Genomic DNA, 27,851 nt, shown 5'->3' with positions numbered 1-27,851 from the left:
TCCCAGAGCCTGTCACATTCAAACACCCTCATTGCCTATCTCTTAGTAGTGCCCCCACCCACCTATTCACTCCTCGGGGTCTCCTGTTTCCCTGCATGTCACCTAAAGGGCTTTAGAACTGACCCTGGCATTCTCCTGTTCCCATCCTGACCACCCCACTTCCTGACACGGCAAAGTTCTTCTCCCTGGCCCCTCCTCACAATTTGACCTTCACCAGATGCTAGTAATATGTTTTAAAAAATCAACTCATTAAAACATGTTTTCAAGAAGTCATTTTATTTTATTTTTCTCAAGCAGTTTGAGCTTGTAGAAAAAGCAAGGCAGTGACCATGGGGTTGGGGTGTAACTCCAGGCTTGTCGAACAGGCAATAAGCCTTAGGGTTCAGTCCCCAGAACCAAATAAAATCATGTGCAGTGGTACATGCCTGTAATCTCAGCACTTGGGAGGTAAAGTCAGGAGGGCCAGTTCAGGGCCAGTTCAGTTCCATGCTCTAAAACAGCAGATTTGAGGCCAGTCTGGACTACATAAGAGTTTTCAAAATAACATTAAAAAGTCTACAGAAATGCCCTTGCCCCTTCATTAGCATGTCATATATACATAGTGCATTTATTGTCCTGCCATAGGACAATGCTGACTTGTGAGCAGTAGAAAGGAACGCAAACCAGGAGGCTGGCTCTACATTGTTGTACTTTCTGTGGGCCTTGGTAGTTGTCTAGTGATGCAAGCCTTTATTGTGCTTCTCACAGTTTTACCTCATGTTTGAGATAAACCCTGGACTCGTAAAGACTTGGTGTGCTGGTGTTCTGTTGGACTGCCTGGGTACCCCAGGGGTCACCTGTCATCCTCTGTGTGTGTGTGTGTGTGTGTGTGTGTGTGTGTGTGTGTGTGTGTGTATGCAATGGTTGTTTAAGACACTGCCCACTGAAAATCCTATGGTTGTAGCGTAGCCCACATACTGGAATCCTGGCCTCTGTTGTGCTGCCCTCTGCACATCTTGGCCCATGCTGAATCTTGCTGGCCCACTGACTTGTCCTGGACACAACCTGTGCCCTAACTTCAGGGTGTTCTCAGAGCTCTTGTCTACCAGTGGGATACCCATGTAGGTATCACTTTGCATTTTATAGGTACAGAATCCCTAAAGCATAGCTTTCCTTTTCCTCTTAGCAGCCCCCAGCCCACCAGGCAGGCTACTTCCAAGGCTCTTGGTACGTGGGCCGCCCTCTCATAGGTAGCTGGTAGGGCGAACATGGAATGAGTGGGTTAAACAGAGAGAATCTTGTCTCTGTAGATTTCAAATTTGTTGAACTTGAGAGAGTGTCTGCTTTAAGGCATAACTGTGACCTGCATAGGTTCTTTTAGCCATGCTCGCCGCCTTCTTTGCCAGCCCCTTCCTGGTACCTGCTTTCCTGGGTAGGGTTCTATCCTGTGACTGCAAGCTTTCTGATTTTTAGCCAAAGTCATCACCTGGAATCCTGCGTGGGACCCTGGACACACGGACACAGAAACCTGCCCCCAGGACCCTTCCAACTGTCAATCGTAAGTGGCTAGAATACAGCAAGCATATGTAATGGCTGATTGGGTGGGGGTTCCGAGGACCCTGTCAGTGGAGCTGCAGCCTGTGCAGATGGAGGCAGCGGCGGGGGTGGGGGTTTTGCTTAGTGAGCCAAGTCGAGGGCTGACCTGGTGCTTCTGTTGTAAGATGGGAGACTCCATCCGCCTAGTGTTGTCTCTGTCTCAAAAGAATTCTATAGGCAGCTTCAAGTGTGGGACCCCAAAAGAATTTCTTCTTTTTCACTCTTCCAAATGAATGGGCCTTTCATTGCTGACTCTCCGTGTGGCTCTTGTACTGACTAGGATTGGAAGCGCCCTTGTGAGCTGGGGCCTTCAAAGGGCTGAGGAGAAAATGCAGGCCGAGAGACCAGCTTCTCAAATAGGCTTCAAGCCTTCATGACCTGAGCTCACCCCCTGGAAATGTCTGGAAAACATAATGGGCAGGTTTTCTGTCTTCAAAGTTTCCACCGAAACCTCTTCAAGTTCTTTATTGTTTAGGACTGAGACACTTGGGGACAGTAATGGGGACTTGCTTTTGTATCTGCCTTGAAAGGCCAAAATATTTTTATATTGCTGTAGACAAAGCCACCTATTTACAAATGAACTCTGTTCCGTCGTTTCCCACCAGGAAGACCGTGCTATGTTTGTGTCTCTGTGTATGCTGGGGTCTTGAAACAGGTTTCTCATGGGGACGGCCATTCACTGGGGCCCAGAGGGGCAGAAGGGGAAGTGTCTATCCTGCTGAGGGGGTCTGGGGAAGGAGGGGGGCTAGTCTCAGATTTGCTCCTTGTATGTCTAGGGTAAACCCTGGGAGAATCTGGTGGTAAAAGAACATATGCTGTGTTTGCCCCACATCTGTCATTTGTGTGTGTTTCTGGGCTGCGGGTTTGCACACTTTGGTGGTTATCGTGGTGGGAGGAAGGATGAAGGGCCAAGAGGGCACGGGTGCTCTAGTTTTCTTTTTGGGAGGCTGTTTCACTGGTGTGTGTTACATCACATAATGCATGTTTAGCTGGGTGAGTGAAAGCAGTGTGCAGGGATAGAGAAACAAATCGGTATAGGGAGCAAGTCACGGTGGGAGCACACAGTCACCGTTCTGTCTCATGGGTGCCCAGGCGATCCATATATGAATCAGTGACATGCCAAGCTGATAGGTACAGGGAGGACCGCGTACATAGTGGTACTGGGTCATCATGGACCTAAGGAATTTCTTGATTGAAGAAGGAATTCTAAGTAACAGAAAGAAGAATGAGAGGGGCTGTCTAAACCAGCTCTGAGCTTTTTGAGGCCCCTTATAAACAGGCAGATGATGGCGTCATCAGAGAGTAGGAACAAGATGCTTGCAAAATACAAGGGGATGTGTGAGCATGCAAGGAGAACCCAGCTAGGTTAGTTTCGGGGTGCTGGTGCTGGTAGATAGTTAATCCTGTCTGGGCACCCCAGCTCTGAGTGAGAAAGAGATGACACATAGGAAACTGTAATAAGTTAGAGGCAGGAGAAAGAGAGAGAAAGAGAGAGAGAGACAAACAGAGACAGAGAGACAGAGAGACAGACAGAGTGAGAGACAGAGAGACAGAGACAGACAGAGACAGACAGAGACACAGAGCAGACAGATGAGGAGCTTCAGGGGAGGGCTAAGCTAGGCTTCCCAGTCTGACCACTTAATTCTACCAGCAAAGAAAGGCTTAAGTACTAAAAAGAAGGAAAGCCGGAATTAAGGATGGTAGATGTGAAAGGCGTAGAGGAGAGAAAATAGTAGGGAGTGCAGGTGCCGAGGAGGGACGTTTGCAGGTGACTCGATTCTCCAGTCTGTGCAGCTGAGAAAGACAGCCAGAGACAAAGGAGAAGAAGAAAGGTAATAATGCATTTACAAATAGGTAGATGAATGTAACTAGACGACAGGGCCAGGCTAGGGACGCAGTGAGAGGCTGTGTCAGCAGACTGGTTAATTCCCATCTGTGCTTCTGAGATGGACAATGACCCACCCGACCAAGAGACCTTTCAGGCATCAATATGTCAGGGAGGGCTTCAATGGGGCAATGGAGGGGAGGCCCATTAATAGCAGATTATGATGTATCCAATTAGGTGCACCTGCCCTCTGGAAGTGCAGAAACCAGTATTGAAATGGAAAGAAAGACTGAATGGAAGCGAGAGTACAAATGAATGGATGGGAAAAAAGATTTGCATTCACTCTTAGGGGGAGGGTGCTGCCCAGCCCTAGGGTCATCTGATCTCCCAGAGAATGAAAGGGCGAGGGAGTGATAGAAAGTAACAATAAGATGGGGAGAAAATGAAAAGGAGCGCAGAAGATAAGTGGGGACAATTAAGTCTAGGAGCTGGAGCTTGTTTAACACAAGTCATCCACATTAATTCAAAATTGCGGCCCTGGGAAGGGCTCTGGCTCAGGGATGGAGCTGTCGCCTAGCATGTGCCAAGTTCTGGGTCCCATCTCCGCCTTGCCTAGACAAACACAGGAAACAAAATTATAGCCCAGAGCTTGTAAATGTTGTTTTTGATGGTATTGGGACAAAGACCTAGATCAATCAGGAGATAGAGCAAAAGGAAGAGGTGGGAAAGATTTAGATGAACGTAAGAGGAAACGTCGGTTCTTAGATAAGTGTTTAAATATGATGACTATGTTATCTGTTGGGTGTGTTGAAGGAATGTAGGGAGACTCACCCATTAAGGAGAAAATGTGGAAAAGCCAAGTTTAGGAGTGACCACACAAAGATGAGCGGGAAGTGGTGACATTAGTAAATCACTGGCACTCAAGCTGTGTCAGGGATAAAAAAAAATGCACAAAGGAGATAAAGGAAGACACATGTAATACTGAAAAAAAGACAGGACAGACAGACACAGCGAAAAGGTTGGGGACATAATGGATGTCCCCATATGTCCCCCCATACATGCAGACATATGGCTGAGAGGGCCACACAGGGATGAGAGAGAGGAGAGCAAGAATTCTGCTTAATTCAAAACTGGGCTCCTGAGATAGCTAAATATCTCCCGCACCCAAACCAGCACAGGAGATTAAATAACCAAAGAGCTGCAGGCAGGCCCATGTGGAGCAGGCTTGGGACCCTCCGATCACGCTTAATCTAAATCTGTGCACCTGAGGCCCATAAATAAAAGAATAAATATTGAAATAAAGGAGTGACAGGAGGGACGTGTGAGCACACAGGACTGAATTAGAAATGGAAATGGTCAGAGCAGCCAGGAAGGAGTGGCCCAGGGGACTTGTACCCATCTTACCCTGGGCACCTGAGGTCCCTTCGTGGGAAGGTGCCAGGGAGAAGGCGCAGGGAAAAGAAGAAAAGGGAAAAGCATGAGGGGAAATGGAAGAGAGGAGAGGACATGAGAAAGCAGCAAAGGGAGGAAGCAGTCCGTGGTGCCTCCTCGGAAGAGGAGCATCCACAAGGATTAATAACGAGGCTCTCATTAATCCTAAAGATCGATGAGGTAATCCAGACCCAGGTTCTTACGGGGGAGGGAGAATGGAGAGAATTAAAAAAAAGACGCAAAAAGAGGAGAGAAAGATAATAAAAGGCGCAACATGATGAATGGGTAATTAAGAGAGGCTGTCTGGACAGAAATAGTAATGAGTTCCCATGCATAGTCCTTAAATAGATAAATACATTATACCTTTCAAAGAATGCGTGAAAAATCGAAGAACACCCTGGCCCCCAAACAAGGCTGCACCTTCCATTGCTGTAATAAAATACACGCAGCCGAGGGCTATAAATAACAGTAAATACTTAAATGTAAAAGGTGACCAGACAGAGGTAGAAGATTTCAAGCCCAGATACATGAGGGAGGCGATGTTTGGTTTGCATGGGTAATACAATTATGCTCACAGGAAATTAATAGATTAAAAAAAAAATCCAAACTAAGACCGAGAGGAAAGACATGGAAGGGAAGAGAGAGATCTGAGAGATGGGGCAGAGACTCCAGCACACTTTTTTTTTTTTTTATTCTGCACACTTATAGAAGTGAGATTGTCAGGGCAGGAAGAGAGAGCTGAAGTCTGGGGGGGATGGGCAGATAGATAGAAAAGGAATAAAAACTTCATGGGGAGGGGGATAAAAGAGGGGTTTGCAAAGTGGAGGCTCCAAGATCTGAGGTTATAGCACATTTAAAGCTGAGCCATTGTGGTCCCCAAAGGAATCAAATTTTAATGCTTTTGTGAAGGACGAGAAGATGGCAAGAATGTGGCAGGAAGAGAGGGAAGGCAGGGAGGCAGGGAGGCAGGGAGGAGCCTGCATGTGCTACACGCTGACTGGGATTGCTAGCAGATAGCTCTTGGCCCACCACAGCCTGCTCCCACACAGCCTGACTGACTGCGGGCAGCTACTCTTGGATAGCCATAGCCATTGCCATTTCCTGCTTGCGGGGGGCCATCTCACTGTCTGTCACATCTTCAGTCCATAGACACATCCCTTCACAGTGAGTGCTCTTTCCTTAGACGTGGGTAGGAAGGAAGGGCTCAGGCCTGGCGCCCTGGAGAGAGATGGCAGCGTGACCAAGGGCCCAGTGGGTACCTTGACTCCTCCCTGGGAAAGGATCTCTTCTGATCCTGATGTGAGGGGGCTTAGCCAGCCAAAGGGCAGAAGGAGGCCAGGAGATAGGAGGCTTTGCCTGCTGCGTACCATCTTGAGTGTGACTTAACACCCAGGGTGCAGACAAAGCAAGCTTGACCCGGGAGCCCAGAGGCCCAAGGGCCCCAGGTGAGGCAATATCTGTGTTCATGAATTTTCAAGCCCTGCCCTCAGCTCAGAGCTCTAGGCAAGAGGACCTCTGCCTAGGGCTTCCACACATGATCCTGGGTCCCAACCCCTAGACATATGCCACCCCTGGAGCCCGTTTCAAGGCCCATCTTCTAGAATGTTTAAATATGTGTTCTGTAACCAGTAAAATGCGCGTTTGTACTGTGTATTGAATCTGTCTTCTTACTGGCCCTCGTGGGCTGCAGGGGGAGACTTGGAGAGTTGTTTATTCCAGTGTCCCCCCTTTGGGGACTCTTGGCTTCTGTCCAGTTTTCTTTTTCTATTGTGGACAAGATTTGTAGAGTTGTGTGTTGTATGCTTGTGTCTGACCATTAAAAACAAAACAAAAGAGTCACAGCCCTCCTTGACTTCTTAATTCCTATTGGAGGCACTAAAAAACCAAACCAAACCAAGCCAAACCAAACCAGATTCTTGTCAAGTGCCTGAGCAAGAGGACAGTAAGCTGGTGGGATCCAGGGAGCTTGTGCAGACCCGAGAGCAGGGGGCACAGATGGGGCTTAGATGGCAAGGGGACTATGGTGAAAACTGAGTACAGGCTTAGTGGAGAGACAGGCATAGTAGAGATTCAGGGGAAGGTTGGGGAGGGTGTGGCTACTGTTGCCTGAGTAGCCGAGGGTCTGAGGCACCGGCAAGAAAGAGGGGCCCCTGGAAGAAGCATTTTGAGATGACCGAAGAAGGAAGACGGGCGCTCCCTACGCTTCTAGCTCCGAGGTTTTTAGTGTAGGCCCCGGATAGATGGCATCAGCCTCCGATCGTGGAAGACACAACTTAACCCTGTCAGAAGCCACCTTCTGTGCCCCCAGCACCACGTGTCTGGGCCACGTGAGCAACGCCACGTGGGCCTGACGTGGAGCTGGGGCCGCAGGGGTTTGATTACCTCCGGTTCCAGGGTCTGGGGCTCTGCCTCCGCGTTTCTCATCTTTGGGACATCTGCTGACCTGGCTCCAGAAGATTGTCCACACATGTCTGAGTGACTGTGTGAGATGAGGGGGTGGGTGGAGACTCTAGAAGAAAAAGGTTAGAAAGGTCTTTGCATGGGGTTCATATACAGCTGTTTAGAGAGGCAAGGTGACAAGATGGCAGACGTGGGATTGGGTGAGAAGGAGAATGCTGGACTACAACGTGGGCTACAGCTGTGAAGAAAGTGACATGGGGCAGCATGGGGTTGGGTCTCTAGGTGGGCCTTGTCTCAACATTCATGACAGAAGATTGGAGGGGGGTGGGGCATGGGTTACTTTGGGTTAGTGGGACCTGGGAGGGAATGAGGGCTTGGGTAGGTGACTTTGTCTTGTCACCTTGGGAATAACAAAGGATAGATACAGCTTATTTGAGTCTTTGACTCTTAATCTGATCTAGTATAAGACAGGTCTTTAGTTCTGGGCTTCTGAGAGTCATGGTTGGACTCCCCAGGACACATGTGGGAGGGCGGTCTGCATGTGCTCCCAGGTAGGGGTCCCAGCACCTCTGTCTGCTCAGGACTGTCTTAGAGATAAGACATTTGTTTTTTTCTTTCACCATTATGAAAGAAGGCAATTTTTTGTCTTTTGATTGACACTCATATGCAAAACACAACATCTTTTCTCTAGTAATACTGGGACCTACAGCTCTCCTCGGCTCCCCCTGCAACTTTCAGCCCACTTTAGGGGCAGGTGGGCCAAAGGCCCTGATGTTTACTGAGGTGATATTGTCAATGTACAGATGTGTACAGATGTGTAACTCACCACACCCTGCACTCTGCCTTTTGTGTGCTCCATCTTTCTTTCTGCCTTCCAAATTCTTATGAGCACAGTCCCCCCCCTCCCATTTAACTAGTCTTTATTTTTTTTTTTAAATCTCCATTGGCGGTTCTTACTTTCTGTCGGTGTTTTCTGTCTGTTGCGATTAGCATCTTGTCGTCCATGTTTTCTTTGCTCCATGGTCTCTCTCTCATCTGCTTGGGTTCCACCGAATGGCGATGACATCATGATCTGCCCATCTGACTGTTGCTGGTGCATGATCATCTTTTTTTTTAATTTTACATTACCAGTGACATCATAACTAATGGCTTCACACGATCAGCTGTCCCAGCATTCGTAGCTCCCTGCCCCCCTTCCTACATCTAGCTCTTGCCATGTCTCCTTTCTCTTCATCTTGCTTCCCTTCTGCTAGACTGTGAGCCCACTCAGGGCAAGGAGCTTGCGGACCTGAGCTCGGTATTTCCTGTAGGATGTCTTTGAATGTTAGCTGGGTGTGTGTGGAAGATTGGACAGGTATGAATGACAGAGTGAGTGAGAGATTGGAAGGCAGATGAGAGGATAGATGATTGGATTAGTGAATGAATGGCTGAATGAGTGAATGGATGGATTCTCTGGATGAGAGGGTAGTGGTGTTTGAATGGCTGCTGGTTGATTGAAAAAGCCTACAGTATTTCATCTTGTCTGATGTATTAGCATTTAAGGTAATGTATTAATATTCAAGATGTCTGCTGACTTTTCTCCCCTCTCTGTTAAAAAAATGCTTTTGTGTGTGTAAAACTTGTTCTTATTACTAATGAAGGCTGAATACTTTTCACCCATGTTTGTTAACAAATTGTATCTTATCTTCTGTGAACTGTTTGTCCAAGTCCAGTGGATCACGGCTCTTGGTTGAGGGTGTCCTTAGACTAGGCAAAGGGCCTTTCACAGACATTTACAGAGTGGTGTGGGAGGTCAAGCTGACTTCTAGGTAGTTTGGCGCTAGAATTTACTTACCCTGGGAAATAGCGAGGGTGGTGTCTTACACCAGCAGGTAGAGAACATCTTTAGGCTTGGTGTCTGTGTTCACCATTCCTTTATAGCTTATGAGTTTTGACCTCTGTACCTCCTGTGGTGTGGCAGTCCTCCATCTTGTCCTCCTGAGCGATGGACTACATATCTGCCTCTCTCCTACTAGTCTCAGAATGTAGGCTCTGAAGCCAGTTCTTACAGGAACTGGTTCCCTAGTGCTCTGTCATCTGCACCTCAGTGGCACTCATGGATTTATAGGGAACGAATGGGAAAATCAGTTCAGGACTGATGTGACACCCCCCCACCCCCTCAGGGTTGAGTCCTAGGAGAAAGGCCACTTTCCGGTCACTTGCTCTTGTCCACACAAGCTCTTCACAGGGCAGTTCCTGCCATCTGGGTAGGATGTGAGCTCATCCTGCCTTCCAGAACACCGTCCCACCCTCTACTATAGCACTTAGCGTGTCTGCCTGTTTTCAACCCTCTCACCCTATGCTTATTGGGACATTGAAGCTTGGAAAGCCCGTGGTGACTTCAACTGACTTTATAATTCATCCACCCATCCATTTAGCTATCCATCTAGTCATCTGTCAGTCCGTCCACCCTCCCACCCATCCATCCATCCATCCATCCATCCATCCATCCATCCATCCACCCATCCATGCATACACACATTGGACCTCCATCACTTGACCTGGTGCTTTGGGCCTCTCTCCCTCTCCTTCACCCCTTCACCTTGGGCAAGCTGTGTGACACCATGGGCTGTGGTCATGAAACAAGGTCCGCCCCTTCGTAGCCTCCTCCCCCTACCTAGGTCACTGCTCTGAGCACGCCCCAGCTGGACCCCATCACCACAGCTTTTTCTCCATAAGGCTTCTCACACCTCACACCCTTTTACTGTGATCCAGGAGGGTCAGGTTCCCAGAGTGCACTGGTGCCGGCCCCTCCCACCATAAGCAGAGCTGCCTCCTCAGGCTTTACCCTGCCTGGTGCATGGTCCCCGTCATGAGCTTGGTCTTGACCTTTTGCAGCTTCCTCCACCAGATGGCAGTGGTTGTAACTCATATGCCCATTCTTTCACACCATTCATTCATTCATTCATTCATTCTCTTACAGTCAGCAAGCATCTTTAAAAAAATTAGCTAGTGCTATACTAGAGCTGGCTCACAAGGACCCATTGCACCACTGCCCTTTAAAAGAAAAGATGGGGACATTTGTAAAGAAGCTGTGTTTGTGTGGCCAATAAGAGGAGCTCCTTGATTTCGATTCAAACTTGAGGTCTGAGTTCTATTGCTTGATTGCTCTCTCCAATTTTGTTCCTCACAAAACTAGGTTGATTAGTAATCAGCAAACTGTGTTCCCTGGGTGCTCAGAAATCATAGCCCGTATCCTTAAGAGGCCCAAATGGGGGTGGACTAGGCATTAAGCAACTGCCTCTGGCTGCGAGAGCAGGCTTTCAAGGCTGTGAGACACTCTGTTCTTCTGCAAGGATGATCTGAGAGTCGTTCTGGCCACTTTGGAGCTCAGCTAATGCTTGGCTCCTTTTTAGAGAAAATTGCTTATACAGGTGACACGGATCATGTCCCAGTGTCCTTTCTGAATAATCCATCTGCAGACCCAGGCGCAGGACAAGGCACATGCCACTTTGTAAGCCCCAAGCTCAGCCCTGTGCCTTTGAGGGGGTCCCAGGCTAGGTGAGGCTTCCTTCCAGCCTTCTGCTGTGAAGGGGAAGAGGCACAGGTCTCAGATATCTGAGTTCCCCTCCCACTGGAAGCAGTTGGGGTTGGCAAGGCCAGGATCTGGAGCTGGACAAATTGTGTGATGCATCTTATCTGAGAGCTTAAGTCTGCCTTCTGTGGTAGGGACCATGGTGCTCAGCTCTCAGTGCTGTTGTGAGGATCGGTGTAACTGGACATTTCTGACTGTGACTCTAGGAGGCAGTGTATGTGTCCCTGGGGGTGTGCCAGAGCATTGGGAACCCTAGCCCTGGGGAGGGGTGGCCTTGCTTGGACATAGTGGGGAATAGTTTGTGCCTGTTAAATTTGTGTTTTTTCATATAAAATAGACTTTAACACCATGGGTTGGGGAACTCTTACAGTACCTCTGCCCTCCACCCCTCTCGGACACATCCACACCTACCTCTAGGAGAGGTTGGGGTGCCTTTATATCTCTGACTGAGGACCAGAGCTCTGACTCAGACCTGTATCTGGCACCTACTTACACCCCTATCCAAAAGGCTCTTCCCAGGGGAGTACTTAGTATGTCTGCCAGACCCCATTCTCCTTTTCCCAATGTCCTCCCTCCCACTAACACTATCAGGCCAAACTGCCTGAGATCTGGTGCCTACCACAGTGCCTGGCCAGGGGTAAGGCTTCAGTTACCTTCTGTTGTATTTGTGTAGATAGATGGGCAGCTAATAGTTGTAACAGGTCCCATGGTCTCATACAGTGGTTTGTATTGGAGAATATGTCTGAACTTGTATCAAATCATCTCTCTTCCCTAACCCGATAACCAACCACTGTTGTAGTGGGCTTTTGTATGGTGCCTTGTTGTCCTTCATGCTAAGTAAAGAAACTCCTGCTTTCTGCTGAGAGTCTGATTCTTTTAGGACTCACCCAGGTGTGATCTGGCAGGGACACTAAACTGTCTCTCTGCCCCTCTGACCCACAGTCGCCTTCTCTCCCCGGTGTGTGTCACTGGCAAGCCTACCTCACAGGGTTGTTGTGAGGGCCAAGGGCCAATCTGCTGTAACACTGGTGTACATGCTGGCTGTCACCGGGGATGGTGCTGTGACGGGGTTGGCTCGAAATCACAACCTATGCCTTTATTCGTGGTCACTAACTAAAGAGTCTCACTGTGGACACTGAGGTTGTATTTCTGGCAGTCAATGTGGTAGGCGATGCTGGCTGTGAGCCGCTGGCCGTGTGCTCCTGGCTAAATGCTTGTGTGGTTCATGCATGGTACCTTCTACGTTCCTCTGTGGTTCCCTGACCCTCCCTTTCCATCATGGAGGCTGATACTGCTGGTTATGTGAAGGCCGAAGCTGGCTGGGCCACTGTGCTTTGGGGGTCTTGTAAAGGGTAGGGTCTGCTGGGAGATGCTTCTTAAAGCTTGTGTTTCTATGTTTGTGATGTGTGTGCATATGTGCCCCTGGGCCAGTGCCAAGAACCAAGGGTCAGTAGAGGCTCTTCCAAATAATGGCATCTTTGAATTTTTTTTCTTATGTCTCTGTCCGCTTTTAGCTGGTAGACCTGGACGGTTGTTCTCCTTACACTCCCCTCTCTTCTTTCCCTGCGAGGAGATAAGAAAAACTAGCTTTATACCCAGTTCTGCTTTGGACTGAGCTTAGGTTTCACCCACTTTACTGCTGTGCTCAGCATGGTCCCATTTTGCAGATAGGCAGACTGAGAGCTGGGGCAATGGTCTCCTTCCTATGTGAGTAACTCTTCCTACTCCAGCAAACAAAACCACAGCAAGCCATGCTTCTCAGGCTCTCCCCTGCCTGACCCTGGCATGTACTCAGAATGATCTCCATTCAACTTTATGATCCACTATCCACCCAGTAGTTTCCTGGCAGGGTGCAGAATGAAGGGAGGAGCAAGGAGTCTGTGCCCTTCCAGGTCTCCCAGTTCCAGAGTGTCCTAGTCAATGTCCGGCTGGGACCCACGTTTCCTACGAGGGTCTTTCCCTGACATTAACTTCCATTCCCCAGTCCTCTGTCCTCTGAATCTGGGAGAGTAGCCTTCCATTTCCCACCCTTGCTCCAGGCCCCGCCCACTCCACAGAAGCCACGCCCTGTCAGCTCCTGTGTTGCCTCCTGCTTTCAAAGCCCTGGTGTCTCAGCCCTAGATGCCCTTATACCCTTGGTGTTGCCACTGTGTCCTCGGGTTCAAGAGCCTGTGTTGTCATTGTTTCCTCTGGCCATTGTGTCTTTCTTTCCTTTATCATACCTACCATCACCAAGATCCAGAGTCTGCCTCCCTCAGGCTGTGCTCAGGGCCTGCTTTGTGGCTGCTGCTCTTCATCCCATCTTTGGCAAAGTATTGGAAGCATTGCTTCTGTGCTCTGGGTGCCTTGTGGTAGGCAATGTGGGTACAGCCATTTGCTCGAGGAATTTTGACTCTGTCTGGGTGCCTGGTCTTAGATGGGCCTTTGGCCCCTTGTGGGTATGGGTGACTATTCTGTTGCTTGTGTCCCTTGGAAGTAACAAAAAGGAAGCCAGGGCCTGGCAAATAGGGAACACAGATTTTTGGCTGAGCTCTATGCAAGCGCCAACTCAATGTCACCCTGCCTCTTGTAGTAGTGGGTGCCTAATACTTGCTCCATGATGGAAGAAGTAGCGAAAGTTAAGTGAATGTAAATAGGTCTTTCTGTAAGGACTTTCCTAGGATCTAGTCAGCTACCAGAGGGCCCTTCCTGGTAGAAACACTGCTTTGTCAAGAATAAAACTTTCTGAGGGCTAAAATGTCCTCATTGATATTTTGTCTTGAGTGATCTTGAAAAGGAGTTGTTTGGCAATTTGCAAATTCTAAGGAGGACTTGGCTGTGCCCCATCATCTCCGAGGCCCTCCTCTTTGGGTGAAAGGAGATTATTTCACCTCCAAAGCCTTTGTCCCACCATGGGTGACAATCAGCATTGACTTATAAGTTACCTTGTGAGTTTTAGGGTACAGCCTCGAGCACCCAGCAGACTTGGGATAGAGGAGCTTGGACCCCGGCCCTTGAAATCTTATTTTCTACAGAGTGCTCCAAAGGCACATGGATAGGGGAGGGGTCCCAAGGGTCTTAGCCATTTGGGCATCAGACCTGCTTTTGATTTTGTTTTTTCTTCCAACTGAACCAGGGGCAGCTTACCTGAAACCCCCCTCAGCCTTAGTTTCTCTTCCTGCACAAAAGGGTGTGATTGGTGACTGCCCATTGTATGGTGGCCCAAGAGAACCAAGGTCTGGGTTCTGGTCCATCCCACCCCCTTGCTGACCATGTGGCCTTGGCTGTTTGCCATATCCTAGAAATAGTCCAACCAACCTGGTTTGATTGGGAGACTCAGTGAGGTATTTTTTGGTGTGTGTGCAGATGAGTGTTTCATTGCTTGGTATGCAGGTGCTCATGTCTGCTAACCCATACTGGCTGCTGTGGAGGTGACCATGGGCCATGGGTAGAGATGTTTCTTAGTTTCTGAAACTTCAGGTCCATGTGAGACTCAGGCAGAGTGGAGGGTAGGAGGGTAGCACCTACCCAGCTCTGGAGGGTCATAGAGAGAAGTTCTTGCTTTTAAAGGTTAAGATTCAGCAATTTTGTTGGGAGGCATTGAGGTACAAATGGTACATTGAGATACAAGACAAGGAAGAATATTTAGAATATTTAGAAGACCCCTCTAGGAAGGAAAGGCTTGGAAAACCACCAAGGTTAAACAACTGTGAATTGGCCAGAAGTCTTGGGAGTGGTGCGAGAAAGATGCAAAGTTCTAGAATAGGTTAGTGAGGGCAGGAGCTGGTGGGTAGGTGTTGCCCCACCCCCATGGCTGCCCAGAAGTTCTACATAGCTCAGGCTTTCTGAGCACAGGGCTGGGTTGTCCCCTCCAGTTCCTACCCTGCCTGGCGCATGAAAACTTACCAGCCATGGGGATGGGGAGCAGATGGTCTTCATCTGCAGCTGTGTCTCTCTCAGCTTCTACAGCACGGGGACATCTTGCACATTTCCTGTGGGACATGCTGGACCCAAGACTCTGGACCCTGGCCTCCCCTTGAGTAGAGAGACCCACCTACTGACTGATGAACTGCGCTGACCCTGGGGTCAGGCTTTGTGGCCTTGATCCCTGTCCATGGACCCTGAGACTTGGGGGAGGGACGCTGCTGAGTCCACATCTGTGAAATGGGCTCAGGTTCCTACCTCACAGGGCTGTTGTGAGGCAGCTGTGATGTGCTTAGAAGCATGGGGCCTGGAGGCTCACGGTGCTTTCAATAAATGTTTCTTGTCTTAACTAAAGCCGTGACGGGTGTGCTACTAATACGGGGGAGGGTGGGTGTCTTGCTGGGGCTTCCTTTTGTAGTGTAGTGGGGCAGAAGAGTTGCCTCAGATCACGTTTGTGCTACTCTGTGTGTGCTTAAGAGATGGATGGACTGGGGCCTGCTGAAGGGCCTGTTGGGTTGAGAAGAACCCTTTCCTCGTGCGCTCAGGATGTCAGTTCCCTTCTGGAAATGAAGCCACGCAAGAGCTATAGGAGGTCTGGCTTTGGAGCCTGAGGGGCTCACAGCTCCGGTCCTTGGAGCTCCAGAGAAAAGGTTGCTCCGGGGCTGAGTTCTGTGCACCCCCCTTGCCCTCCACATTCCCCGGGGCTATGCCAGGGCCCTAGCTGAGGAGCCATCATGATCCTGATGGGTTGGCCCGACTGGGACTTGGGCCAACCCAGCTTCTACAGAAGTGGTTCCTGAATGGGTCTGAGTGAGTGCTCAGACATTCGGGATGCCCGGCATCAGGTATGCTGGTTGAGCTTGGGGAGATGAACCCTACCCTCACGACTTCTGAGGGGCCTGGGGGGACAGTCAGGCTGCCTGAGCAGCTGAGAGGAGGGAGTTGGGATCAAGGGGAGGGGAAATGGAGCTGAGTTTTGGTAGATCCTGGCTCCTCTAGAGCAGATGACACGAACATCAAACCAACAAAGAAGAAGAGGATGGCTATAACTACTGCATCTGCTACATGTCTACCAAGACCACATTTGCTCCACGACGATGACGACGACAAGCATCTACTAAGATCACCCCTGCATTGCTGCTGCCATCGTTACCCCTCCCCTTCTCTCCCTCCTCCCTCTTCCCTCTCTTTATCCTTTCTCTTCCTCTCCTTCCTCTTCTGACTTCTTCCTCATCCCCTTCCCTTCACATGTCTTTCCTTTTTCTTTTGATTCTTCATCTTCCCTTTTCTTCTCTACCTTCTCCTCTTTTCCTCCTTTTCCTTCTCTTTCTCTCCCTTTTTGTCTTTCCTCCTTTACCCACTTCCTCCTTCTCACAGAGAAGCACCTGGCAAATGCAACTGCACGTTCATCACACCGACCATACTCCCTTCTGCTGAAAGCACCATCTTGAAGTGGACAAGACCCAGTCTGGAAGAGCTAATACCAGCCATGATGGGGACTCTGACATGTGTGGTTGAAGAGTCGCAGTGCAGACAACACTGAGAAGACATACCTGCAGAAGTTGGGTGCAGCCGAGAGAGTCCAAGAGTCCAGAAGAATTCTTTCTGTGGAGAACAGAGCCTTCTTCCTGTGAAACTCGGGCTTCCAGAGTGAGCTTCCTCAATGCTGCTTGACCAAAAAGGCCTCCACTTTAACCTCTTATGGAGCCCAAATGTCCAGAAAAAAGACTTTCTTGATATTCCAGAGAAAATACCTCATTTACAGCTTTCAAACATGCCTCAGGTTTTGTCAGTGTCTCTGAGTTCTGTGTTTATAGTTCAGTATTGAGTCCAGCCTCTGATGAAGTTAAGATACCCAGCTTAAAGAGTCTGCTCATGTTAACTCCAGTTTCTTACAGTCTTTGGACATCCAGAATGAATTCTTTTGGTATGTCGGTGCACAGAGCCCAGCTTCAGCCTCTGATGGACCCCAGGAACCAAGGAGGTATTTACTTGATGTTCTAGAGATGGGACTCTAACTCTAACTCTTGTGTTCAGTCAAGTCCAGAAGTCCAGGGAGAGGTAGTTCTTTGACATTCTAGTGCCAAACTCCAGCTGTAGCCTCTAAGAGAACTCAGATGTCTAAAGATAATCTTTCATACATCTAGACTAATCACCAGTGAAGCATAAACATCTGAAAACTATGCAATTTTCTAGAGCCAGGAATCCACCTCCAGTCTCTCAGACGGCCCAAATGTCCCAGAGAAACTGCCGAGATAAAGCTGTAATTCAACCATGAATTTTGCAGAAGCTCAGAAAAAGACCACCTTGATAATTTTGATCTAGGATTCAAGCTTGTTTGTCTCCAGTGAAGTTTACATGTGTAAAAAGAAGGACCTCTTTGATTTTCTAGAATCAACACTCCATCTCTCTCTTCTGATGAATTGTAGATATCCAGAAAGACTGGCTCTTTTGTCACTCTAGAGCTAAGACTCTGGCTCTAGTCTTAAGTGATGCTCAGATGTTCACAAAGCTGGATGCTCTTCAGTGAGAACTGAAGTGTGAACTGTACCTTTAGTCTTTTGATGAAGCTCAGATGTCCAGAAAAAGGGACCTCTCTGATGTTACAGATCTGGGACCCTCCCTCAAGCCTTTGATGAAGCTCAGATGTCTAGAAAGAGGGACCTCTCTGATGTTCCACACCTACCATCCTCCCTCCAGCCTGAAAGAGAATCCTCTGATGTTCCAGACCTAGGACCTTCCCTCCAGCCTGAAAGAGGGACCTCTCTGATGTTCCAGCCCTAGGACCCTCCCTCCAGCCTGAAAGAGGGACCTCTCTGATGTTCCAGACCTAGGACCCTCCCTCCAGCCTGAAAGAGGGACCTCTCTGATGTTCCAGCCCTAGGACCCTCCCTCCAGCCTGAAAGAGGGACCTCTCTGATGTTCCAGCCCTAGGACCCCCCCTCCAGCCTTTGATGAGGCTCAGATGTCCAGAAAGAGGGACTTCTATGATGTTCTATACCTAGGACCCTCCCTCCAGCCTGAAAGAGGGACCCCTCTGATGGTCCAGCCTAGGACCCTCCCTCCAGCCTTTGAAGTTCATATGTCCAGAAAGAGGGCCCCCTCTGACGTTCCTGACCTCGGACCCTCCCTCCAGCCTTTGATGAAGCTTAGATGTCCAGAAAAGAACATTCTAAATGGTGTTATATAGAACCAGGACTCTATCAATAGCCTTTGATGATGTTCAGATGTCCAGAAAGAAGAATTTCCACAATGTACAAAAACCAGGACTCCATCGCCACCCTGTGATGTCCGGATGTCCAAATGTCCAGAAAGGGGACCTCCACTCTGTTCCAGACACATGGATCCATCACTGATCTTCAATTATTGAGAAAGAGGAGCCTTTATGATGTTTCAGAACAAAGACTGTACTTTCATTCACTGATGAAGCACAGATGCCAGAAGCACAGAAGTCTAGAAAGAGGGTCCTCAACATTCTTGAGCTAGAATCCCAGTTCAAGGTCCTAAAATTTAGATACCCAGAAGGAGACATCTTTATTGTTCTACAAGTCTGCATTTCTAGTCACCAGTGATAATCAGAGGTCCAGAAATAAGGATTTTTTTTCACGTGCTAATGCCAAAAATCCAGCTCATTTTCAGTGAAGTTTGAATGTCTAGAAATAGACTTTGTTCATTTTCTAGATCTAGAATTTCATTTCAAGATCTAGTGGAGCTCAGGTGTCTGAGAGAACTCCATATTATTCTAAAGACAAAGTTCTGGTGAAGCTCAGATAAGTTAAGCAAGAGAGACTTCTTTGATAGTTTTCTAGAATGGAGATCCCATCTTTAGCCTCTAAAGAAGTTCAAGTGTCTGGAAAAAGAGACTTTCGTGACTTTCCTACTTTGGATGATATGTCCAGAAGAAGGGACCTCTTTGGTCTTCTAGAACTGACAGTTAAATTTCAATTTTTGACAAAAACCTCAGATATCTGGAATTAAGAGGAAAAAAAAAAAAACCTTGGAGACTACAGGCTTTCCTGGGACAGGGCTGAGTATGTCTGAAGATTGACCTGAGACTGGAGGGAGCAGATGGCAATGCTTTTCTGTGGCCCATGGCATTCAATGACTCTAACATGAGAGAGAGAGAGAGAGAGTTCCAAGTTTTCAGAAGAAATGTGGAAAAGAGACTCCTGGTAGCAGAACCGAGTGTTGTAAGAACTTCACAGATAATGTCATAGATTGAAGATAAGGACCTTTCAGTGATGCCTGACCAACAGTCCGTAATGCTAACAGAAAAGCACCATTTTATGCTTTTTAGTTGTGCTGGGTTCACGGCTGGACATACACCAACCAGCCTTGACCCCACAGGAATGCCAAGTTGGCTGGAATTTAACCCAACCTAGTTTCTGGAGCTTAGCTCCTCTCCCAGTTCAAGGTGCTAAACGCCCACTCAAAAGCCTGGTGTCAAGCTGGTAAGGGGCTGGTAAGAAAGGGATGCCTCCTTCCAGCAATAGAAGTTCACTGAATTCGAGGCTGGGGACAGGTCAAGACTGTTGTGATAACTATAAACACTGCAGCAGCCACAAAGGAGACCCCCCAAATAATTGGAGGCATGGACACTGACATACCAGATGAGGCTATGTTTGGAGCTGCAGGCTTCCTCTGTGCTTCTCGGTACCATCTTTTGTCCTCTTGGGACATGGTTGAGCCCATACTGTCCTCTGAGCTTGAGAGCTGACAAATAAATAAGAGAAAAAAAATAGTGACTTATTCAGAAACTGTAAGGACATCGTGGAGGGTTTCTGTCTGTGACAAGAATGTAGCCACTTGGAGGGGAGAGCCTTGAAGGTCATTCTGGAGAGGCCAACTGTGTAGCCTATGTACTGGGGGCTTCTGAGGACTTGCTCTCATTAGATATGCTGTGCTGACATGGCTCCATCTTCCAGCATGACTCTTTATTTAGCTGGAGTGTGGAGGAAAGGAAGCAGCTAGGAAGAGTTCCTGGGAAATGCTCTGATGGTGCCACCATCATTTTGGTGACTTTGCTTGGACATTCAGTTGAATTTGGACTGAGTACACAAGAACTTCTTTGATGACTAACTGGAATTCTAGACCCAGAATGAAGTGAAAGAGGAAGACCATCTTCGAGGACCGTCTCTTCTCATCCCTTCTCTCAACTGGCCAAGATATTTTAGAAGACTTCCAAGAACTGGTGATTGCTGAGTTCCCAGATGTCTCTATAACAGATTTTGAGGCCAAACAAAAGACTTGTGAAGCACATACATGAGACGGAAGAATGCGTACATCTTCAGAGACATCACTCCTCAGCTGCATGCACAAGACTCCGGCAGAATGTGGCGATGTCAAGAACGGCATAGACTTCAAGATCATCAGGCAGAGCTTCGGACTGGAGGTAGAGGAGTTAGCTAGGGTGTATAGCTTCAGTGATGGAAAATTTGCCTGGGATGTGTGAGGGTCTGGGTTCTATCATTAGCTCTGACCGCCCCCGTCCCCCCAGGGAGGGAGAGAGGGTAAGAGAGAAAGGCAGAAGAACAGAATAGTGCTTTTTCTCCCTGTCTAGAGACTCCTGGGTATTTTCCCAGGCCTCTAGCCTCAGTTTCCCATTATTCAACTTGTTTTTTTTTTCCAGGCTGCTGCAGGGTCACCTGTCTGTGTCCTCTTCATCCACCTGATTCTACAACCCATAGCATTCAATCAAATGGTGTGGTCTAGATGATTAGCTCCAAGGGATGGTTAGCTTTTTGAGTGAAAGCGACTGGACAAAAGAGACCAGAGGCAGGGAGGTGGATAATGACTCTTGAGAGGAAAATCATAGTCTTTGTCCCTCTTAGGATGAGCTGAGCTGTGTCCGAGCTTCCCCGATACTCCCAGTTCAGTGTAGAGGGCTTGCGGCTTCGTGATGCTTGGGCCACGGTTTTCTCCTGATGACTGTAATTTTCCTCTTGTCCTCTCTGGCAGCTGCCATTACGGAGGCTGAGCTAGTGTGTGCCAGGGCATGCAGGCAGGCAGTGTGGACTCCCCCACCCCCATCCCATCCCCCAACACTCTTTAAGTTTTTACATGCCTATTTTCCTAGTAGATGCTTCTAACTGACCCTCCTCCCAGTCTCACAGGAAATGTTGGACCCAACTCTAGATCCCATACCTCATCTTTCCCACACAGTGTCCTGTTTGGTGATGTAGACTTCTAGAAAGCCCCTCACCGAGTCTGGAGCTGTTAGTGGCCAGGTGGATGGAGAGGATAGTCAGCAGAAGACAGGTTGGATTCAGTAAAGGACGAGAGGAGGACCCTGCTTGCCCACTGAAGACACTAGTTAGGATCATGGGTTGCTGGTCGTAGTGTCCTAGATACCCTTAAGTTGCACAACTGACTCTCACGACCCATACCCAAATCTTAATGGGCAAGGGGCTTGGAATTTTGTGTTAGCTTAGTTCAGCCTGCCAGGTATTAATACCTTTTTTGTACAGAGTCTGTGTACAGGTGACATTCTGGAGGGTAGCTGGGTAGTGAGGGTGTCCACTAGACAGGAAGTAGTCAGCAAGCCTGGTGGGGGGTCAGATGGACATGGAGGGGGGCTGGTGGGAGGGGGAGGGAGTTGGTGGTGTTCCAGATCACTGTCTTTATACCTGCACTTTACAAAGCACTTTATTGTTTGTGTGATTTTGGCTGATGATGTGATGTACAAGTGGAGGTGTGTGTGTGCGTGTGCGTGTGCGTGTGTGTGTGTGCGTGTGCGTGTGCGTGTGCGCGTGTGTGTGTGTGTGTGTGTATGTGTGTGTGTGTGTGTGTGTGTGTGTGTGTGTGTGTGTATTATAGACAGAGCCCATGGGCTCTGAGAGCGCATGAAGGCCAAATTATATATTCTCAGGTGGCTCTAAAGGAAGCAGGATCCTTTCCCCAGGTTCCCTGCTGATCTTAAACTTCAGATTAATGCTCCTAACCTTTTACTTAGAATCAAGTGCTAGCCCTGTAAAAGGCTGGGCCTTATGGTGCACACAGCCTGTGCTCATGTAGCTTATAAACCAAGCCTCTCTTTTAGAGCCTCAGATGGAGGTTATACCCAGCACCCCTTTACCAGGGGTAAGCCTGGGTAATGGGTAGTACCTGACAATGGCCACAGCAAAAATTAAGAACAGGTATCATTTGCCTTTATAATGTCCATTGGTCCATGTGTTACGTTGAGGTGGACACTGGACTCCCCTCAGAGGCCTCATTGTACAGAAGCCCTGGTCTGTGTGAGTTGTGGAAATGTGTGTTGTGTTTTGTGTGTGTTTATGTTGTGTTCTATGTGCTGTGTAGTGTGTGTTGTATGTGTATGTGTACGCACGCGTATGTTTGCCTATGTGCCTGACTGAGTGTGCATCTGTGTGGTTTGTGTGAGTGTGTGCATGATGCTTAATGGTGAGTGACTGTAAATAAGAAGAGACTGAGTGGATCTCCCCTGAACCCCAGATGCCCTAGGTGCAGACTCTACATATACTTTTGTCCCAGTGTCCTGCACCTAAACTCCTCCATTTGCCCCCCACCCCCAGCCAATCTGTGTGGCTAGTGCCACTACAGGGTTAAGAGTTGGTGGTCAGTCCCTACCACCTTTGTGTTCCTACTCCCCTGTCCCCTTTCTTTCTGGCCTTAAGCCCCTCACTACATGCATGAGTGGGGTACTTCCCTACCCCTATCAGTGACCAAGAGCCCTTTCCATCAGGGCTTCTCTTCCCTATGTGGAGTGGGACAACTGGTCTACCCTATAGCTCCTGCCCCCTTGCTTGGGGTTCTAATCAGCTCCCCAGTCCCTGACTTCCCACCCCACTCTCCAGTTTCTGGGATAGTTGGCTGGGCAAGAATTGGTCTACCTTCTTAGACCAACCTCCCCAGCCACTCCCTGGGGTACCTGCCGCCCTTTGGTGCTGGTCTGGGTACCCCTAGACTAGAAGAGCTTTCCAGATTGCACAGCTGCACCACAGCTTCAACGGAGACACCTGTACCCTTACTCTGAGGGACTACCAAGAGATGACATCATCCACCGGGCTCCAGGTATGTTCCATGTACCTTTCAGTGTGTAGTTAAAGTGATTCAGAAACCATGGGCAATACATTTGTTTTCCTGATGATGATGAGCACTATAATCTGACCTGAAGTTCATCAATGGTGCTGGAGTTTTTCTGAGAAAGCACTTTGCTGGGTGATATGCCAGCGAGGATTAGATAAACTCAGTTGTAGCTGGAAAGTTCTGTCAAACCAGTCACAAATCTATTGGACAATATGCTGGAGGCCACTTTATTGCTTGATAACTCTCCAACATGTCATGGAATTTCAGTGGCCCATTTAAAATTGGAAACATTTAAAGAAAAGTAAATAAGATTTATGATATCAGTGAGAAGGCACAGCAGGTAAGGGTGTCAATTCTGGAAGCCTGATGACCCGAGTTCAATCCCTAAAACCTGCTGTAGGAGAGAGAAGACTTGGGGAAAGTTGTCCTCTGACTGTTACATTGTGTACCCATGCTCTCACATACACAATTATAATAAGTGTAATGTTTTTTTTAAGATTTATTTATTTTATGAATATGAGTACACTGTAGCTGTCTTCAGACAACCCAGAAGAGGGCATCAGATCTTATTACAGATGGTTGTGAGCCATCATGTGGTTGCTGGGATTTGAACTCAGGACCTTCAGGAGAGCAGTCAGTACTCTTAAGCACTGAGCCATCTCTCCAGCCCCCAATAAGTGTAATGTTTAAGATGGACTTGGGGAAGAGGGAAGGCTCTCTAGAACTCCATATGCGTGTCTATAAACTGAATCTGTTTACGGGGCAATGTTCAGGACAGCTGTTGTTCAGACCTGGTAGTACACCCAGGCTCAGAAATTCTCCAAACACCATGCCGGGATAATCATCTGTCATGCTGAATGGTTAGGGTGGGGGCTCATGCTGGACAGGTAATCCACGCTAATCTTCAGAGAGAGAGGTTTCTAGGCTCAACCTTGGGTCCTGGCTTTTTCCTCCTGTCCTGTTCTGGGGGCGTCCATCTCATGTATGTCTGTCACCCTGGACTTCATCATCATGACCTTCATCACCTCCACCTGGCCTCTGTCATCTTCCTGGCCGCAGCATCTCACCTATGGCCAGTCCATCACCTTCCTCACCTCCACCATCCTCGATTCTGGGCTCATTCTGGCCTCCAGGGCTTTGTACATGGTAGGCTTTCACTCATTGTTTGCACGTTCAGTGAAGGTCTACTGTGTGCCAGGCCCTGTGCCAGGCATCGTGTAGATGGACGTTGCCCTTGAGAGTCCACACCTCGGGGACACACTTGAAGGCTGCTGGACGGCAAGAGAGCCCGTGCCCAGGCTGCTCAGTGACGTGGATGTAGGGAAGGGGTGGAGATGCAGCCTCTGCCCCAATATTCCCAAAAGAATATGCAATGAGAGGCCTTAGGTTCCCTCTTAGCTCTCAGTGGGTGGCCTGTCCCAGAACTGTACTCCATCATTAGAGCAAACACCTCCTAGATGGCTTGCTCCCAGATTCCTGTCCCCAACAGCCTTGTTTCCTTATTGTCTACACCCAGGTCTCTGGGTCAGCACCCCCAGCTGTCTTCTTGGTTGGGTGTGGTTCCTGGGCTATTTTCTGTGCATTTTGGGGCAGGGGGAGGGTATGAAATCTCTCTGTCTGCTGTTAATCATTTTTCCTTGGTCATATGCTGTTAAACATTTATGTTGGATGTTCCTAGATCTGAAAAACCTGTCAGTTTTCTGGTTTGCTATGTTCTTGACAATGGGCTATTGTGGTGGTCCTCAGGGCTGTACCAGGATTCTCAGGAATATTTTGTTCGGGTGCATCTATATATACTTTGCAGGATGTTCCCTTGAATGTTTTCCTAGATTCAGAACAAGAATGGCGTTGGCTATGTTTTGCCTTGGGGTCTAGGGGCCTGAGGTAGCTTCTGGCCCTCCCTTCAACCCAGGACACCACAGTTTCTCAGGGGACAGCAATCTTCTAGATGCTTATGAAGGAGAACCCACTCCGCAGCTCACAAGTTATACCAAACCCCACCCTGGGACCCCACGTCTCATGTCACACCCGTGTGTCCCACCTCCTCACCTGCTTAAGTCTCCACAGGAGGCACCTGAAGGTCCTGTCAACCTGACAAGTTTACACACTCTTGGCTCTCAGTCATGTGTGATGTTCATGCTCTCCTTGTCACACTTAACCTCTGTCACCTCTGTGTCACACTAAGTCCAATATCTCGTCATCTAATATCAACATCACAGGCTCCCTCCTGCCAGCATGAACCCCTGCCTTCCCTTTCATCACTTCGAATCCCTCTGTTTCTCATGCCAATCCACCATCACCTGTGAACTGAATCTTGGGAGCTTCTTCTCTTGACAGACCTCCCTCCTGGCTGCTGTGTCTTCTTCCTTCACTTGAGACACAGTACCACACCCTTGACCAAAGCCCTCTCTCAGTTGGGTGCTGTACTGATCCCTCTTCCACTCGTCTCATGAAGTCTATACACACATATTGAGTCCTTCCAATGGGCCCTGCCGATCTTGTCTACTTATGTTATCACAAATCCCCCCTTCTGTGTCCTACCAAACACCCCTCCACTGAATTGCTACTTTGGTTCTCTGCCCTCATTCCTGGGTCACACTGAGCTATGCTCCTACGTGTCTCTACTCTATGTGACATGGACCCACCTCCCCTCCTGATAGCACATCAAACTCCTCCCCCACCCCTTTAGCCCCTATCTCACCCCCATGTTGCCCCAAGTTGCTCCACACTCTCCCCACAGTGACCACACCAATAGTTCAGTGAAAGCTGTATCTTCCATAGCTTCTGTTGTTTCAGTCCTTCAGGGTGAGTCCACTAGTGTCACCCAATCCCACTCTCCCCCTTCAGGGTGAGTCCACTAGTGTCACCCAAGCCCACTCCCCCCCTTCACGGTGAGTCCACTAGTGTCGCCCAAGCCCAGTCCCCCCCTTCACGGTGAGTCCACTAGTGTCGCCCAAGCCCAGTCCCCCCCTTCACGGTGAGTCCACTAGTGTCGCCCAAGCCCACTCCCCCCTTCAGGGTGAGTCCACTAGTGTCACCCAAGCCCACTCCCCCCCTTCAGGGTGAGTCCACTAGTGTCACCCAAGCCCACTCCCCCCCTTCAGGGTGAGTCCACTCGTGTCACCCAAGCCCACTCCCACCCTTAGTGCCCTAGGTGCATGCGGCCCTTCCTTATTTGAGCTCCACCTGTCTCTTCTCATGTCACACACACTCCCCCCAATCTCTTGCTGTCTTTGTACTCGTGTGGCACACACACACAGACACCCGCACGCACACACGCACGCATGCACACATGTGTGCCTCTTCCTTCACTCATACCACCCTCTCCCACGTTACAGGTAGCCCCTCTTCTCTGTTCTGCTAATGCAAACTCCTACTAGGCCATGTGCAGAACTTCTCCCACCTCCCTGTCAACAAGAAACATGCGTCACACAAAGTTCCTCCATTCATGTGTCTGTCACACAAGCCCCTGTGTGTCACACCAAACGCCCACCCCTGTGATATATCATTCCATAGCCCCCACATCTAAATGACACTGAATCCTGCCTCCACCCGTCCCCTGCAGTCTCTCTCCTCAGCTACACAGCCCCTGAGTCATGGACTCAAAAGTCATACGGAGCTACTTCTCAATCTGTGTTACACTAAGTTGGTTACCCTCCTGTGACCCTGAGGTCCCCCCCCCCATTCACCCTGAGCATCTCTTGCTCTGTAGGCATGTAGAACCTCCCCCCTCCTGTGCTACCTCAAGCATAGCCTACTTGCTGCCTTGATAGGTCCTCTCCTCTTGATGGGCCATGCTCACTCCGAATTGCACAGCTACCCACCCCACCCCCACTTTCACTTTGGTGTTTCACACCAATTCCCCCTCTGCCACCAGGTGTCACACCCATGCATGTGTCATGCCAAGGCCCTTCCCATCCATGTGTAGCATGAAACAACCAGATTCCTGTGTGTCCTATAGAAAGAGCTCCTCAGTCTTGTGCCACTTTGAACCTCTCATCCCCATTTGTCGCACCATGCTCTGGTCCATGTGCCTCAAACATAAAAGATTCTCAGGGCTTATAACCACAGCCACCCCCTCCCACTACTCTCTATCACATGGCGCCCTCTTTCCCTGTGACACACTGAACCCCTTTCCTCTCCCTTGAGTCATACAGACTCCCCTCAGTCACCTGTCACCCCAAGACATATTCACTCCTCGGTGTATCACTAAATCCCTTTTCTCCTCATAGGGCAGTTCTGTCTGCATTTGTCACAGGTAGCGCTGTACTTACTAGTGTCACAGGGAAACCCTCTTCTACCTGTGTGTGACCCTTTGACCCCTGGCTACTCTCCTGTGTTCCCCCAAACCCCTCTCTTACCTGCTCACCTTTCTCACAGACCCGTCCTCCTTCTGTGCATCCCATGAGTCTATGCCACCTAGGAGTCAAGCTGGTCCTCCCCATGTCATCTTAAGTCTTTCCTTGGTCATGTATCCCACACCACAATTCCTCATTTCTCCTTTCTGTTATGCTAAGTCCCTTTTCAACAGAGACACTGAGCTCTGAGCTCCCTACCCTCCCACGAGACATTTGTATCTCTTTCCCAACAGTCTTTCTCATCTAGACCCCATGACATGTCAAAACTTTGTATACCTATGTCACACACAGAGTCCCTCCTACCACCCATGAATCACAACAGGGGTCCTGAGTCACACTATGTCTCTTTGCAGGTAGCACATTCAGACCCACCCCGATTCCTGGGTCAAAGTAAGTTTCTCTTGCCTATTTTTACATGAAGTTTCCCACTACACCTGTCTGCCTCATCTCGGATAGACCCCTCCCACCAGGCTATACTCCCAAGATCCTCTGTACTCCAGCCTGTGTCAAGTTGACATACAAAACTAGCCAGTACACCCACCCATGTGTCCTATAGTGGGACCACCTTTCCCCAGCATGTGTTATACTTAGCCTAGATACACCTGTGTGTCTTACAGAGAGAACACATCCCTCTCCCCAACACATCTCCCTCCCCAACATGTGTCATGCTTCGCCTAGCCCCACCCATGTGTCTAATAGGGTGCCTTTCTCCATGTATCATGGTGAGCCTTGTGCCATC

At 49.0% G+C, this 27,851-nt stretch overlaps 1 long non-coding RNA gene across 3 annotated transcripts in view; it reads left to right on the top strand.

The window, feature by feature from the left end:
• LOC127686946 (uncharacterized) overlaps positions 1-15,062 on the top strand; it is a 31,528-nt gene extending 16,466 nt beyond the window's left edge. For all 3 annotated transcript variants that reach the window (XR_007978296.1, XR_007978298.1, XR_007978297.1), the window contains exons 7-8: positions 1,453-1,537; positions 14,745-15,062. This is a non-coding gene — a long non-coding RNA (uncharacterized LOC127686946). The remainder of the gene's footprint in view (positions 1-1,452; positions 1,538-14,744) is intronic.
• The last annotated feature ends 12,789 nt before the right edge of the window (positions 15,063-27,851 follow it).

The sequence above is a fragment of the Apodemus sylvaticus genome, chromosome 6 (genome assembly GCF_947179515.1).
Source record: "Apodemus sylvaticus chromosome 6, mApoSyl1.1, whole genome shotgun sequence".
Lineage (NCBI taxonomy): Eukaryota > Metazoa > Chordata > Mammalia > Rodentia > Muridae > Apodemus > Apodemus sylvaticus.
The sequence above is the reverse complement of the archived record's forward strand: the minus strand, read 5'-3'. Positions and strand labels throughout refer to the sequence as shown.